Here is an 18,510-nt window from a genome sequence, read left to right on the forward strand (position 1 = left end):
TTCCATGCCTACAGGAGTCATCACAGGGCTGGTGGGGGCTCGTTTTTGCTGTTGCTGGTCTGCCTGGGCTTCCAGGCAGACCACCAGCAGCAGAGCCCCTTACAAAACGGGAATTAACCCCTAAATGCCGCGATTGCGGCATTGAAGGGGTTAACGCTGCACTGTCGCTCTCATGGAGCGATCAGGCAGCTGGGGGGTGTTGGGTCAGGTCCCCACACTTGTGGGGACCCAATCAACACACAACCTCCTTCCCTGAATCTGTCGCCATGGCGACCTGGCATTTGTCGAGCCCTGTGTTAAAGCACATCGTGCAGACCTGCTGGCAGCGGAGGTTGTTAACTCTTGCATCGCCGCAGCCGGTGAACGTCTGCGCGATTTACGCTAACAATCTTCCTTGCCGGCACTTCCCACGGCGGCAGTGCCAGCACCGGAAGTTGAATAGCTGTCCCCTGCCGGCCCTGCAAGACCCCGGGAGTCTGCACCGGTAAGTCTAGGGGGTGGGGGACCTCTTGGGGGCAGAGTGGCAGCATATCTCAGGGGGGGTAGAGTGGCAGCATATCTCGGGGGGGGGCACTTCTCGGGGACAGAGTGCATACCTCAGGGGGGGATAGAGTGGCAGCATATCACGGGGGGGCAGAGTGGCAGCATGTCTGGGAAGGGCAGAGTAGCAGCATATCTCGCAGTGGCAGAGTGGCAGCATATGTGTTTTTTTTTTAGTAAGAATTTTTTTTTTTTTTTAAAAGCACCTAACTTTTAGGGTGCGGCCTATATTCGGGTGCGGTCTATATCCGAGCCAATACGGTATATACTGAGTCAGACAACGATGGTGGTACAAGATTACTGCCATCACTGTATACTGTGCCAGACATTGATGGTGGTACAGCATAACTGCCATCAATATATACTCAGCAAGAAATTGACTGTGGTACAGTTTAACTGCCATCGCTTTACACTGAGCCATACATTGACGTTGACACAGTATAACTACCATCACTTTACATCAAGTCAGACATTGACTAGGCACAGCATAACTGCCATCATTATATACTGTGCCAGACATTGACAGTGGTACAGAATAACTAACATCACTATTTACTGAGCCAGACACTGACAGTGGTACTACAATCAGTGCCCTGCTCAGTATTTAGTGATAGAAGTTAAGGTACACTGTGCACTTTAACTCCCATCGGTTTATGCTGAGCCAGGCATGGATGGTGGTACACAATAACTCCCATCAGTGATGGAATCACCACTGCTCCATGGGCAGGTGGGCCACTACAGACTTTTATTGCAAGAATAACTTCAAAATTCCTTGCTTTTAGCTTTTTGCTTTGCTTTTTGCTTAGATTAGTCTTAGTAAATTAAGTATGCAGACCTTTACTTCCAATTGCTCAGAATTTCTCTTATGTGATTTATAAAGGTGTGACACCACAATGGGGGATAAGTTTGCACCCTCATATGCAGATTTATTTATGAGGTGGTGGGAGACCAAATTTATTTTTGACAGCTGTAACCTTTTTAACCCCTTAACGACAATTGCCGGTCCTGGCACGGCACGGCAAAGCATGTGCTTTACGACAATTGACGTGCCAGGACCGGCACGTCTTTAAACGGGTGCAGAAAGCGATCTACTATCGCTTTCTGCACCCAAAAAGCGTTGCTGAATGCCTCGACCTCGAGGCATTCAGCAACGCCGCGATCGGCACGAAGGGGCCATCTCTGGCCCCTCCACGGGGCGTCAACATCCGCCATACTTTGTATGGCGGCGGACGCCCGTTTTAAAAGCGTTTAGGAGGCGATCGACGATCGCCTCCTAAACTTAAATGGTGTCGCTGGAATGCCTCGATCAGGAGGCATCCAGCGACACCAAACACTAACCTTTTGATGGGCTGTGACCGCTCCGGAGAGCGGTCACAGCCGCAGCTGCCGGCAATCTTCGCCATCAAGGAAGATGGCCGCCGTCCTGTAACAGGAACCACAAATTTTAAAAGTTCGCTAGATGGTCCAGACCATCTAGAGAACTTTGGCTCCACTTGCAGGTTGAATACAGGTACTGCATTCACCATGCAAGTCAATGGAAGCCAGCTTTCTAATCACAGTGTGATTAGTAAAAATAAATTAAAAAATAAAATAAAATTTATAATAATTAGAAAAAAAATAGTAAAAAACTAGTAAAATGTAAAAATCATTTCCCACTGATGTCACTATCAGGGGAACCTCCAAGTTGAAAAAAAATGTTAAAATTTTTTTTTTTTAAAAGACAAAAAAAAATATATATATATAAAAAATATATTTTTGTGAGCAAGTCCTAAAATTAGCATATTAGCTTAAAACAATTCTCGCATGGAAAGAGTTAAAATACTGGCATATTAAATGCCCGTGGGGTGTCTACTTTTAAAAAATGTATGATTTGATGGGGTAAATTGAATTGGCCAGGTTCAACAACGTCCCAATTAACACGGGGGGAAGGATGGCCACACATCTAATTTCCAATTAGAAAAATGCACACGTACCAAATGTGGCCTTTTAGTTCCCCCAAAAAATGACACACCCATGCATGTGGGGTATCACTGCACTCAGGAGATGTTGCTGAACACATTATGGGGTGTCGTGTGACAGCGGCATATACCAGGAGCTGTAAATTCATACATAAAGTAGGTGTGTGTGGGAAAAATACACACACAAAAAATATTACTGCAAACTTTGAAAAAATGCTGGTGGTAAAATATGTGCATGCAAAGAGTTAAAATACCAGCATTTAAAATACCCTGTGGTGTCTAGTTTTCAAAAATATATGGGTTTATTGGGCACACTGAAATGGCCCGGCTCAAAGATGTACCAAATAGGGCATGGGCAGTGGATCCCCAAATGCCAAAGTTCAACATTGAAAAATGCGCATGCCCCAAATGTGGCCCTTTTGCCCCCAAACAGCCAGGCAAAATCATTCATGTGGGGTATCGCTGCGCTCAGGAGATGTTGCTGAACACATATTGGGGTGTTTTGTGATAGTGACATATACGAGAACATTTTAATTCATACCTGAATTAAAATGTGTGTGGAAAACCAAATGCAAAAAAATGACTACCATAAAGTTTGACAAAGACTGGTGGTAGATATGGTGCATGGAAAGAGTTAAAATACTAGCATTTGGAATACCCTGGGCTGTCTAGTTTTCAAAAATATATGACTTGATGGGGTAAATTGCATTGGCCGGGTTCAAAGATACCCGAAATGGCACATGGGGGGAAGAATTACCAGATTTGGAAAAAATGGCTTTGAAATAGCAAAACGCTACCTGTACTTATTGCCCCATAATGGGTAGAAAAAAGCAAAAAAACATAAAAACATTGGGTATTTCTAAACTCAGGACAAATAGTAGAATCTATTTAGCAGGTTTTTTCATTACCTTTTATAGATGAGTAAAAGATTTTTCAACTAAAAGTTAGAAACAGTAATTTTTTTCTAAATTTTTCACCATATTTTATAATTTTTTTAATAGTAAATAATATGATACAATCAAAACAATGTCATCTAAAGAAAGCCCTTCTTGTCCTGAAAAAAACAATATCTAATGTGTGTGGGTTCAGTAAACGGGAAAGAAGAAAATTACAGCTAAACACAAGCAGCGCAGAAATGTTAAAAAGGCCATTGTCACAAAGGGTACAAAAAGTAAAATCAGCCTTTGTCTCGAAGGGGTTAAAGGACATATAGCATGATACAGCAGATACATAGAAGACCTGCTTTTAATTAGGACAGGTGACCGGGAACGTTTAGATAATTTTATGACATATATTAACTGTAATGACTAAAATCTGAATTTCACAATGAATTATCACAAAATTTCATTTGTAGATTTAATGTTGACTGGAGACACTACGAATAAAAGAATACTCACTAATAACTATACAATAGCAACATCTAACACAGTTATTTTGGCAAGCAGCGTTTATCCTAAATATACCATTAAAGGCAGGGGCATAACTAGAAGCACTGGGCTCTGATCCAAAAGTTCCCTCCGGGCCCCTTGCTCCCCCTCCTTCCAACATAAAACATATGTAAACACAAAAATTACACACACTTACTCATAGTCACTAACAAACACTCCACCTGACCCCACTTACACATATATACTCACACATACACAAATACACCTCCATGCTCACACACACACAAATCCATGCTCACACAATTAAGTACACATCCATGCTCACACACAATTACACATCCATGCTCACACACGCACACTACCACAATTACACATCAATGCTCACACACACAAAGTACACATCTATGTTCATGGAAAAAAAGTACACATCCATGCTCACACACAAATCCATGTTCACACACAAAAGTTCATATCCATGTTCACACACAAAAGTATACATCAATGTTCACACACAGAAGAACACATCTGTGACGAAACCCTCCACCACTGGGGCCACTTGAGCCACTGGAGAGCCCTTACAGCCAGCCTCCTCCCTGTTAACTATGGGCCCTGACTTTGTAAAGACTTCTGTGTCTACCCCAGCAGTATATCATCTCATCACTTTCAGAGGGGATTATCTCTGGCAGACAGCCAAGATCTGCAACCTTGGAGTGACCCATGCAGTCTTTATTTTGGTTATACCCTATACTGAGTCACCGGCTAGTGACTGGGAAATCGGGGAAAGAGTGTGTTGTTCCAGGCTAAGGGAGCACAAGTCAGTGGAGGTAGTCGGTCGGACTATCCAACTCTGTGGCAACATCCAAAAGTACACATCCATGCTCACACACACACAAAAGTACACATTGCAGGCTCACACACAAAAGTACACATTGCATGCTCACACACACACATCCATGCTTACATACATATTAGGGCTGCAACTAACGATTATTTTCATAATCGATTAGTTGGCCGATTATTTTGGCGATTAATCGATTAATCGGATAAAAAAAATGAATGTAAATTTTTCCTTTATTTAAAATAATTTAATAAACGAATGATGTTAAATACAAACAGCAGAATAAAAAAAAACTTTGATAAAATGCATTTCTTGTCTTTATTTCCCAACCAGCCCCCCCAATTTATGCACATTTGAGCCCAGGCTTGCCACGCTGCCTCCCACATATGCCACTCCACGCTGCCTCCCACATATGCCACTCCACGCTGCCTCCCACATATGCCACTCCACGCTGCCTCCCACATATACCACTCCACTCTGCCTCCCACATATACCACTCCACGCTGCCTCCCACATATACCATTCCACGCTGCCTCCCACATATGCCACTCCACGCTGCCTCCCACATATGCCACTCCACGCTGCCTCCCACATATACCACTCCACGCTGCCTCCCACATATACCACTCCACGCTGCCTCCCACATATACCACGCCACGCAGCCTCCCACATATACCACTCCACGCTGCCTCCCACATTTACCACTCCACGCTGCCTCCCACATATGCCACTCCACGCTGCCTCCCACATATACCACTCCATGCTGCCTCCCACATATGCCACTCCACCCCCACATATGCCACTGTGCCTGATACGCCTTATACCCCCTGATACACCACTCCATCCTCCCCAGACATGCCACGCTGCCCTCCCCACATATGCCACTCCACTCTACCCCCAGATATGCCACTGTGGCCCCAGATATGCCTTATACACCCTGATACACCACTCCGTCCTCCCCAGACATGCCACACTGCCCTCCCCACATAAGCCTTATATAATGTATATGCCTTATACCCCAGATATGTTACTCCGTCCTCCCCAGATATGCCTTATACCCCCAAGATATCTCATAGTCCCCTCATAGAGTCGCAGACCTGTTCACAGCACACTGACACCATACTTTTATAAATAAGTACTGGGTTAATCTTCACTGCCCCCAGGATTTAGATTCCCTTTAGTCTGCCCCCCTTTATCTCTAACTGCACCTTAAGTTAACTTTATTAAATTAACCCTCAGTCCTCATCATTAAATTAACCCTAAACACCCCATTAACCATAACTACCCCTAAATTAACTCTAAATACCCCATCAAAACAACTACCCTAAATTAACCCTAAACACCCCATTAACCATAACTGCCCCTAAATTAACCCTAAACACCCCATTAACCACAGCATCCCCTTAATTAACCCTAAAGACCCTGTCAACCACAACAGCCCCTAAATTAACCCTAAACACACCATTAACCACAACTGCCTCAAATTAACCCCAAACACCCCATTAACCACAGCTGCTCCTAAATTAACCCTAAACACCCCATTAACCATAGCTGCCCCTAAATTAACCCTAAACACCCTATTAACCATAACTGCCCCTAAACACCCCATTAACCATAGCTGCCCCTAAAGACCCCATTAACCATAACTGCCCCTAAATTAACCCTAAACACCCCATTAACCATAACTGCCCCTAAATTAACCCCCACATCCCCTAACTTTCAGTAGCCCAAATATTAATTTTATACTTACAGTTAGATGAGTGTCACAGCCATGTGGTTCTGGCCTTCTGGGAGAAGGAAGGGGCGGGGCCAGTTGTCACATTGATTACAGGGAGGGACTGGTAAGTAGGAGCTGCTGCTGTGAGTCACTCAAACGGATTATACAATGAGGGGTATTTTTCAGAGCGTTTGCTCTGAAAAAAACCCTCATTTTATAATCGATAATAATCGATTCAACTAATCGATAATGAAATTCGTTGGCAACGAATTTCATTATCGATTATTATCGATTTTATCGATTAGTTGTTGCAGCCCTAAGGCTAGGTTTCCACTTGGGTTTTTGTCCGGCGTTTTTTTTCTTGATGAAAAACGCCAAGAAAACTGCCACTGCATTTTCCTGCGTTTTGGCGTTTTTTTCTGGAGTTTTTTCTGGCGTTTTAGCCTTTCTGTGGAAATTGCTTTTTTTGACCTTAGGCAGTTTTTCCAGCCTTTACAAGTTAGAAGTTTCACCCAGCTAAAAGGGATTAGGATAAATGGCAAGTATCTGCCCTCTCCTGATGTCATTTACTTGGTAGACCCTTTTGTCTCTTTTCTGTGGTTTGTAAGGCATGCTTTATTCCGAATGTCTGCTCCTCTGGGAAGATTGGCCCCAAATGATGGTGCAAATTGTTTGCTGTTGCTTTTGGCACGCAGGATCCGGTCGCGTATGTTTGTTTGTAATGGCATGTTTGTTCCAAATGGTGTAAAATTCAATATGAACCAGTCCAGGACTTTGTTTTGTGTGAAACTGTTTGTTTTCAGCCTATTTCTCGTAGGACACACAGATACTGGGTCCATCCTCTGCATTGTAACTGTGGAAAAAACGCCATAAAAAACGCCAAGGCAATAAACCCACATGGCTTTTTCATGGCGTTTTTTCTCTCCCATAGACTTCTATTGGAGAAAAAAAGCCAAGATTTCTTGCAAAAAACGCCAGAGTGTGAACATGCTGCAGTTTTGAAAAACTGCCACAGAGCCCCAAAAAGCAGAAAAACGCCAAAGAGGACTGAAAAAACGCCAAACAGAAAAACGCCAAGTGGAAATGGCATTTTGCGATTTCCTATTGAATTACAGCTAACATCTGGCTGCAGCCGTTTTTCACAAAAAAAACGCCAGGTGGCGCTATTGGCGTTTTTAGCAAAAAAAAACCAAATGGAAACCTAGCCTTATACATATATATATACACACACAAACACATATATCACACCTCCCGCCCCCCACTTTCCCTCTGGCTGCTCACGCACACTGTGCAGGCAGCCGCTGTTTAACCTGGGGGTCACGTGATCCCCGATATGTACCTGTCTTTCTGTGCTGGTTCAAAATTGTTGCGGACCAGATTGGAAGGGCCCTTTCTAAACAATTTTGAACTGGAACGAGGAGACAGGAAGAAGGGAGAGCTGCGACCCCTGTAGTTACGCCAGTGTTTAATGGCCTACCAGTTAGGGGGCTTATCAGATTTCGCCAAAAATGTTTAGCCGATTCTCTGTTTGACCTTAATGCTTAAGAAGTAGCAGATAGACTTAAGGAAAGAGGTTACTCGCTTTTTAAAATAAAATAATAAAAAAATAAAATATCCTCAAATTATCTATCAGATAAAACCGTGAAAACCTGCTAAATGTTTTTCCTATTAAATGATGGTTTATATATAATTTTGGATTTTAAAAGACAGTCCTACTTGATATGAAAATATATATATATAATTTCTGTGGTAAACCATATAAGTTAGTGGAAAGCACTAATTCCAGAGGTAACACATTTAGCCTTCTTAAGATTTATGTTTGCTCTCATCATCCTCGTTCTGAATCTGCTTATAAGTCCTGAAAACAAAATTTGTCTCCTTCAATATATTTACCACTTCTGTGAAGTACCAACTGTGTTTCCATTTTCTTTTAGTCTTACAGACAATGTTCATCCAGTGTTCTGCTGTCTTTACAACAGAACACCTGGACTCCATCTAAGGATGTCTCCCGTCTAGGACATCAAAAGCCTTCTAAAGGTGTATAGGCTCCTCACCAAATGATCTTTCCAAATAGACCTTCCAACTATCTCAAACCTTACTTTTTAGTGACTTACAATGCAACATTTGTCTGTACATGTTAAACAACATTGATAGTTGATCACTCAAGCTCAAACACACCCTTTACAGTCACAATATTTTCTAATCACCAAAGAGGTAGATAATGACATAAAAACCTTATTTGACACTTTTATTTTATTTTTGGGGGGGGGGGGTTTGCAGAGTTTTAAATTTGTATCTCCTTGATTGTATATCCCTTTAGATGTAATGTAAGGAGGCTTTATTTTACTGAGAGGCTAAGCTAAACGGCGTTCCAGCAGAAATGGTAGAGGGTTAGAGGCTAATAAAGTGAGGACATTTAAACATGCATGGGACAGGCATTTGGCTTCTAAATCTAACTGAATGCTGTCTGTACTCAGGGTACTAATGGGACAGGCATTTGGGGGCTTCTGTATCAAGGACTGATAAAGGTTTGAGTCTTTAAAGCAGAAAAAATGGGCAGAGTAGACGGGGTTAAATGAATCTGATCTGCCTGCAAATTCTATGCTTCGTTGAGTCTCTCAATAGTTTTCTGCCTGAATTTCCTTTACAAATCCCGCTCCTCTTTCGATCTTTTTTGTGTGTAGGTCAGATGTTTGGGGTACCTATGGTTAAAATATCTCTAATTGGCATTTCAGAATCTTTTCTAGGTATTTATGTTAGGATCTGTCATAATGATTGTCTTGTAAGCCCAAGCCTTCTCACTTAAAACATAAATCTTCTTTAAGGACCAATATTTAAATATTTAATACCTCTTGGTAATATTTCACATAGTAGGACCAGGGCATTTATAACCCAAACTGAATTAAAAAGGCATTGAACATTTAAATCAGTAAATCAATAAGCAACGAATAAAGATATTAAAAAAGAAAGCGAGTGACACACATCTAAAGTGAAGAAATAAAATATGATACTTCCCAATATGTGTTTTTTTCTGATTTTCAGGCCCTCAGACAAGGCGATAAAAATGAAACCGATAAATAGAATATATTTATGAATAAAACTTACTTTGATAGAGACGTTTCTGCTCAAATTTGTAGGCACAGGCAACCCCTTGAAACGGATCCAGCAGTAGAAAGGGTTACGAATTGGATCTCAGAAGAAAATGAAGGGGATGGAGACAAAAGTTAAGACGATAAACTTTATAGAATTATAACAAAAAAGTAGAATATTAAAATCATTGTCTAAAGTGGGCTGAGTTGATCTGTGGAGGACGCCTTGGGACCTGTCTAAGTCGGGGATTCAATGAAACCGCAGGTACAGCCAGGACGTCCGATCGTATGAGTAGCTCCTCCTCATGTGACGTCAGCTCATCTTAACTTTTGTCTCCATCTCCTTCATGTTCTCCCGAGATCCAATTCGTAACCCCTTCCTGGAAGTGTAATTTACTACTGCTGGATTCGTTTCAAGGGGTTGTCTGTGCCTACAGAAACTGCTAAATCGAAGTAAGGGGCCGTTCTACCGGTTTTATTCATAAATATATTCTATTCTATTTCTTGTTGTAAAAGTACATTATAAGTGTTTTATCTGTTTCATTTTACTTCCTTGCCTGAGAGAGAAAAAACACATATCGGGAAGTATCATATTTTATTTCTTCACCACTCAACACTTAAATTCACTTGTATTTGGGCCAACTTGTGGAGTTTGACCTTTTGTTGGCAGCACTCACTTCTATTAAAGTGAGTGATACACTTAAATAGGGCTGCAACTAACAATTATTTTCATAATAGGTTAGTTGGCCGATTATTTTTTCAATTAATTGATTAATCGGATAAAAAAATAAATGTAAATTTTTCATTTATTTAAAATAATTTAATAAACAAACAGGATGTTAAAAACAAACAGCAGAATAAAAAAAACTTTGAGAAAAATGCATTTCTTGTTTTAATTCCCCCCCCTGCCCCCCCCCCCCAGTTATTCACATTTGAGCCCAGGCTTGCCACACTGCCTCCCAGATATGCCTTATACCCCCTATATGCAACTCTGCCCACCCCCAGATATGCCTCTCTGGCCCCCCAAATATGCCACTGTGTCCCCCTGATATGCCTAACGATTTTCGTTATCAATTTTATCAATTAGTTGTTGCAGCCCTACACTTAAAGTTGACCTCACCCCATTGTAATAATGATTATTTGCTTTGCCCTTATCAGCACCTGGTTTGTTTTTTAATAAATAAAGATTAACAAGTAATAAAACATAACCTTGTCTATTAAAGCCTCTGATGATCTCTGAAATACAGACAATTCAATTTGCAGAAATATGTAGAATTTTGGCAAATTCGCCATGGGATAGATTTGCAGCCAGAGCTGTAGAAATTGATAGTTTAAGTAAACAGCCTGTAGAGGGCGAACTTTCATTAAAATATTATTAAGGAACTGGGTTTGAAATTATTGTATGTATAGTATATATAATCTAAAACTTAAGGTTAACAGGCTTAGATTTAATTTAAGCATGTGGTAGATAAATGGAAAAGCATCCCAGCAGATGTGGTAGAGGCTAATACAGTAGGGGAATTTAAATATGAATGGTATCGGTATATAGCTCCTGAATCTAAGATGAGACCAACGACTGATCAAGGTTTGAGTCTTTATAGCAGACAAAAAAAAAATGGGAAGACTACATGGGGTGAATGGGTCTGATCTGCTAGCAAATTTTAGTGGGTGATTTGGCCCTATTTTCAGAGGACAGCCTTGTAACAGAGACCTCTGTGCCTTGGTAATATTTGCAGCAGGAAGTGTCTCAAACTTGGGGTCCATATATGACATGTACCTTGGTTTGCTGCTTTATATACTATACATTGAGATTTCCCTCAGTTTTTATCATTGTAAAGTTTACAGGTCAGGTTTACAGGTCAGTCTCAGTTGTCAAAAAAAAAAAAAAAAATCTAAACATTTTTATTGAGAATGCGGCATTAACATTGTTTATCGGTCATATACAGTAGTTTTTCTTACAATTGCACCAACTAGAAGCTACAAAATTTGATCCTTTTATGTCCAAAGGACTTAGGGACTGTCCCAGGCTATCAGTCTATGACATGCCTTAAAGGACATTTTAAGAAATGTTTGTGCAACAGATGCCATAAAAACAGAGGAATGCTCTTTGTAGACTTGTTTTCAAATGTTTTCTAACACTGATTGGGTCCCATAGAAATAAAAGATATTTTTCTCTTTGAATGTAAACCTTCCACGCCAGAGCTGAGCCTAGGGTCACTGATGCCTGGGTGCAAGACTTTTATTTTGGTGCCCCAGGTGGGTGTGACTTTATTGCCAACTCCTCTCCTTAACAAACATAATCCTTCTAACAACACCCATTAACTATGGCAGCCATTACACCTCTTTGGGCCCCTAACTTCACCGAATAACATGTCACTCACTTTCCACAGTGCCAGCTTTGCTCCAAACTGCTTTTCAGTGCCATTGTACCCAAGCAACTTCCCAGTGCTATCTTTGTTCTCTAAACTTACCAATACCATCTTTGCCACCAAACAGCTTGTCAGTACCATCATTGTGCCCAAATGATTTGCCAGTGCCGTATTTGTGTCCAAACAGCTTGTTGGTGCCGTCTTTGTGCCCAAACAGCTCGTCAGTGCCATATTTGCCTCCAAACAGCATATCAGTTCCATATTTGTCCCCAAAAAACTAATCAGTGCCATCTTTTGTCCCCAAACAGCATTACACTAAATGAGTCAGTGACATCTGGCGCTCCGACTTTAAAGAAACCTCTGAGCAAAAGAGGCCAACATCTTAGCTAGCTCCTTTTTTTAGGAAATTAACTGCTTTTTGTTGCCGATACTTAATTTTTCACATTTTGCTTCCAATAATATGAAGATTTTCTCACATGATCACCTATGAAAAGCCAGAAGGCAATGCCATTAACAGGGCCCACGGCGCAAGTCTGATCATACATGTTTATATAAAACCATATAATTTGCCAACATATTAACCCATTCTGCCCATCTAGTATGCACGTCAGCCATTGTTCCCATCTTAGATTCAGGAGCCATACACCTATCCCATGCATGTTTAAATCCCCCCACTGTATTAGCCTCTTCCACATTCAGTCATAACGTGTGTATTTTGGGGATGTTTTTATTATTTGCCTTAGCTTAAATTTATTACAGATAACACTATGAGAAACTTTTTTCCATTTTCAACCACTTCCTTTAATTTTTTTTCACACTAAGCGGTAAGTTATATAATTGAGAATATAGTTTGCATGAATACTGTAAAGATAAAAAAAAAGACAGAACAGTTTGTGCTTAAGGAGCTCAAGAATGAACATGATATTGAAACAGAAATATGAAATGCTTTTTTCTTAAATGGTAAATTACATACGTTTTGAAGACCTCTTTTGGGACCTTTTTTCGTGGTCCCAAAAGCTTATATAACTATGTCTTTTTTAAGTGTTGGTTGATAAAAAGTCATCTATGAACTATTTTCTCTTGGGCTAATAGGGCTATATCCATTTTTCTTATCATAAATGGTACTTAGAATTTTAAAAAAGTAAGACTTTCTCTTTAAATTTTGCATGCAAGTTAATCGCTCCCAGTGCATCCAACGCCTCCCTTTTATTCTAATGCATTGACAGATAAAGGCAGACACATAGGATTACAAACGAAATCAACAAGTCCATCCCTGCCAACCCTCCAACATGAACCAGCAGCAGTTTATTTTAATACTGCTAGTGTCAATGGCCCTAATGGTCGGTGAGTATAAAGCCAGCACTATTCTTGATCTCATGCTATTTTCATCCCAGGATCTTTTGCTTCCTTTCGTTACATATTATTAAAATTAGCAATGTTAACCAGCACATATGCGGCATCTGTGTACCGGATCATTGGGTGTGTTATATATTATATAATTTTAGTAAAATACAGTGATATCAGGAATGGGTAAATAATGGTAAAAATAGATATTGCAATATGGAGAGTATATTTAAAATATGGAAGTTATATAGTTATTAGATATGATTTTTTGCCAATCGGGTGATGTCTGTTTTATTATGACAAGGAATTCCTTTGTTCATTTTCAATTTATTAATTAACCCTTTGTCATACAGAGTTCTCTACTGAATTTATTGATCATATAAAATGAGTAACTAGTGTATGTACTAACACTGCAGAGTTCAATGGTTCGTAGAAACATTGAAGCTACAGGGTTTACAGCTGAGTTTCTACCAAGGTAATCTGACAATATAGGCGATGCCCTCCATATAAGCTTCATCAGAACACCAGGGAGACATTTGGAATAGTTGCTTAATGTGTTTTCCCAACCAAATGTATGAAAAAGTATTGTGTTTTTTTTTTACATGTTTATGATTGAATCCCTCACTTGTTTTAGAAAAAGACTGCCCTAAAACATCTTTTCCTTTTGGGTATCCTTAAATAGTCCAAAGGATCAATGCGTTAAGAAGAACTCTGTGGGGTCTTTTCACTGATGAGTTTTCAGTGGAAACTCAGAGGGAAAACTGGTTAGTGATTGTAACTTTAAATTTCATAGCGATGCTGTTTGGTTGTTATAAAAGACAGTAGACGTATTTTGAACATTCAACTGTATGTAAATAGAAATAAAAATACAAGTATGATATAAAGTTATTAGTATTACAGTCATTATAATTTGATTAAACAGAGGATATATAAATTATATATATTTTAACATCCTTGAAATAGAACTTAATTAGCTGCTGCAAATCACAGAAAGGGTAAAAATAGATAATGAAATAGAATGAGGAGTTTAAGATACCCCAATAGTCTATTTAAATTTACAAGAAAGAAAATGCCAATGATTATTTCTAGGGTCAGGGAGTCAGAAATATAGATGCAAGAAGTAAATGTATAATACGGAGAAGACAGAATAAGGATAAAAAAATGACTCCAGAAAAGCTATGTAAATGAAATGAATACATAAAAAAGAAGCACATGGGAGACAAATGGAAATATTAAATGCCCATTACCACAGCAAAAATTATATTAAAAAAGTTTTTAATATAACTATATATATACCTTAAAATATTTAGATAGGAAGTTGATGGATTTATTTATTCTAATAATTAACGAAAAAAATTGATGCATAACTAATGTTCCAGTTTAAAGAAAAAAAGTGTTTTGGAACTATAATAGGTTCTCTCTGGCTGCCATTTAGTAATCCTTACTTTAAAATGTTGTTTTGTTTTATTTTTTTAACGTGTGATTGGGATACGTTTAAGAAGAGTAACAATGTTTATTTTCTCCATGTTGTTGTGGCTTCCAGGTAAAATAATAGTGCTGTATCAGACATATGTTGTCCTACATAATCTAATAATGCACAATATTCCCAAATAATAGGAATATACGCAATTATGGGTCAGATAAGACCATAATATATATTAAAATAATAATCGGAAATAAATATGGAATATTCACTCTATACCAAGACAGTATCCTTAATACTTTTTAAAAAAATCCAAGGATCCAAGTTTATCTGTTTCTCTTCTCTAGGAGCTTGGAATGTTTGCTGTGTGTGAGGGTATCAAAGGGTTCTACAACCTTAAAAGCCCCAAAAGAAACAGCAGGTTGTGGGTATTAATCAGATGGAATGCGTGTGTAGAAACATTTAAGTTACAGTAAATAGGAGAAAGAGAGATTGTGTTAGGGAATTCCAGGGAATATATACAGCACGGGTGAAATCCTGGACATGAAGACAAACAAGTCATGGACAGAATGAAAAGATCCATTAGGGGAAAGTATTTGCAAATCTTCCCTCTATATCCCTTCTCTCCAGTTGTGTGAAAAAAGACCAATTTGAGAGATATTTCCTAGATGAAGGAAACAGGATATGGTGAGTAACAGGATGTGAGAGATGTATCAGGGAGCAGAGTCGAACATAACACCAAGGCAGTAAACACCAAATCTGTAGGGTACACAGCTCAATTATTGACAGAGATGGAGATAATGGGAATTGAGGGAATATAAAAAAAAAAAGGAATGGGCTTCACCAAAGTCTTTGAGATACCGAACTTTAGGTAGTAGAGTACCATTAAGAGATACATTTTGTCAGACAAGTAACAAAAAGTATATTACGGTGCCATCTGCATAGAGGTGATACTGAAATCCCCCCAAAGAGTTCCCCAATGGAGGAGGATTAGATAGAGAGTAGAACTGTCATGATAGGAAGCAGTATGGGTGTGTAAAAAAAAAAAAAAGTGCCAGAGAAGTAGATGGTAGGAAGGGGTGAACTTTGTTATAAATATATATATATATATATATATATATATACCATAGGAACAAACCGTTTACAGGAGAAAGGGTTGTATACAAAATACAGATAGGTTCAAGAGGATGAGTAAGGAGACGTGACCCTTGGTTTTAGTGGTGAGATCATTATTGACAGAGGATTACAAGGGACTAAAAGAGAAAGGAAAAAAAGGTCTCAAAAAGACATGGGGTAGTATTAGCATAACTTTTTTCCGGGACACATCTCACAGACCAGCACGTGTAAACCATGGGAATCGGTTACTCCATTATTTACAACACTCACATTCACAATCCCACAGGGCACTTCTTCCCGTGCACTGGTCAGCAACATGTATATATATATATATATCGGGGGGGGGGGCAATGTCCTCACATTGGTCTAACATTTTCATGTAAAGAAAAGTTAAGTGAAATATATATATTATGCGCACACACTATGAACGTTTGTATGTCTTTTAATAGTTGGATACACTTAGAATCAAGAATTTTACAGAAAGTGGAGAAACCATGCCTAAGATAATATCTGTTTTTCAACTCCAGGTGGACAGGAAGGCTCTGAACTTTCCTTGTGGACATGTGGGAACCACCAGGGCTACTGCAGACGATATTGCTTTTCACATGAGAGTTTTGTGGGGGCATTTGGTTGCCCTAGAAAATTTAGGTATTTCAAAAAGCATGTTTAAAATTAGAAATTTGGTAATTTTCTGGTCATTGATGAACATTAAATATGATTTTTTTATTTTAATGAAAGCATTAAGAAGCCAATCCTATTGTATTTGAAATGTGTCTTTTTTGTCTCTACTTCTCATTAGCATACATGCTTTACATAAAATCCCACCTTTTTTTTTTATTTTATTTTTTTTATTTAAGATGCTGTGTACCTGGAACCTAATTGGTTAATCGGGACGAGAAAGCGTGATGCCTTCAATTACATTGGCTAGAAGTACATCATTGGGCTAACTTCACATTTATAACATATTGTGTATGCCTTGCTAATGTAAATGTTTATTTGGCCATCCTGCAACAATGCGAATATACAGTATCCAGTTAAATATTTATTAAAAGCTTTATTTATTCATACACATGGTCTTCTAATTTATTGTCTTTGAAGAAAAAATAGACATTAAACAAAATAAATTTTTACATCAAGTAAAGGGGGAAAGTAATCAGTTAGCATTGGTACTATGTGGCTCGTAAGGATGACAACATAAGAGTTAACATAATTTCAGTAATAATCCTATAAAATGAATAATGGATGCTGTGTGTATTAGTCGGCATAGTTATGTATGTTGTTTGTAGACCCGCTGAGGAGATTAGTGATCTGCCCTTTAATCAGCCTGCTAAACAGTGGGGCAACAGGGAGCCTGATCACACTGTTATTCAGCATAGGGGCTGCTGCTCCCCTGAACCTGTTACCCTAGGCGGCATAGACCAAGATACAATACCAATGTTGGCTGTTACCAAGGATGATTTGACTGCAACAGCCATAGACATGTCCAATATAATCTGCTTTTAATTATACGCACTAAGACATAAGAGTCCAAGAATATAAACCACACAACAAAAACTTACTCTATTTGGACCATTGTATGATATATTCAATCATAGATGCCTGTAAGATGTTTGAGGCACACCATAGTTACCTTGATAAAACATGATGAATCCTGCTTGACGGATGAAATGCTGGATATTGTGGTCTGAAAATGTAAGAGTTGGCTGGTAGTCGAAGGATATTAGTGCATTTCCATGTGCACATTGTTTGACTAACATATAAGGCCATCAGCAGGCATCATCCTTGAGTTATTTCAATTACACTATACATCTAGCAAGTATGAAAGATCCACTGAATGGTGTCCTCTTCAGCATACAAAGATATTTTGTACAACGCTTCCAACTTTGTGGGAACAGTTTGGGGAAGACATTTTCTACTCCAGCATGACTATGCCCAAGCGCACAAAGCAAGGTCCATAAAGACATGGTTGGATGAACTTGGTGTTGAAGAACCTGACCTCACCCCCATCGTACACCTTTGGGATGAACTGGAAATTGCAAGTCAGGTCTTCTCATCCAACATCATTGCTTGACCTCATAAATCCTCTACTGGATGAATGGGCACAAATTCCCACATAAACACTCCAAAGCCTTCCCAGAAGAGTGGAAGCTGTTACAGCTGCAAAGTGGGTGTAACGGTCAGCTGTCTCAATACTTTTGTCCATATAGTGTATGTGGACACCTCTCCTAATTATTGAGTTTAGATGTTTCAGCCACCGTGTATAAAATCAAGCACATAGAGCGATTTCTCCATGGCACCGTCATCAGTTTAACATTGCCTAATAGGAGATGCAGTTGATGACTGGAGTAAGGACACAACAGCAAATTCGAAGCAGGGATTCTGATAAATCTCTCTCTGCATTTGCATGCCAAACAGCTTCACTCTATTGTAGGAATGAACGCGACACTGGAGCGTACCTTTTCCTATAACCTTTGGACGATTTTAGATCTTTCAGCAGAACCATAGGTTAACTATGCACCAACATCCTCTCTACTGAGCAGTAGGTTATGACATAAGGATGTGCAGATACCACATGCTATGGAGAACTACAGTGTATATAAAAAGCCTACACATCCCTGTTAAAATGCCAGGTTCTTGTGATGTTAAAGAATGAGACAACGATCAGTCATGTCGGAATTTTTACCACCTTTAATGTGACCTATTCAATTGCAAAACAAACTGAAATCGT

Source organism: Sceloporus occidentalis, unplaced genomic scaffold (genome assembly GCF_023333645.1).
Source record: "Sceloporus occidentalis isolate IW3139 unplaced genomic scaffold, rSceOcc1.0.p SCAF_137, whole genome shotgun sequence".
Classification (NCBI taxonomy): domain Eukaryota; kingdom Metazoa; phylum Chordata; class Lepidosauria; order Squamata; family Phrynosomatidae; genus Sceloporus; species Sceloporus occidentalis.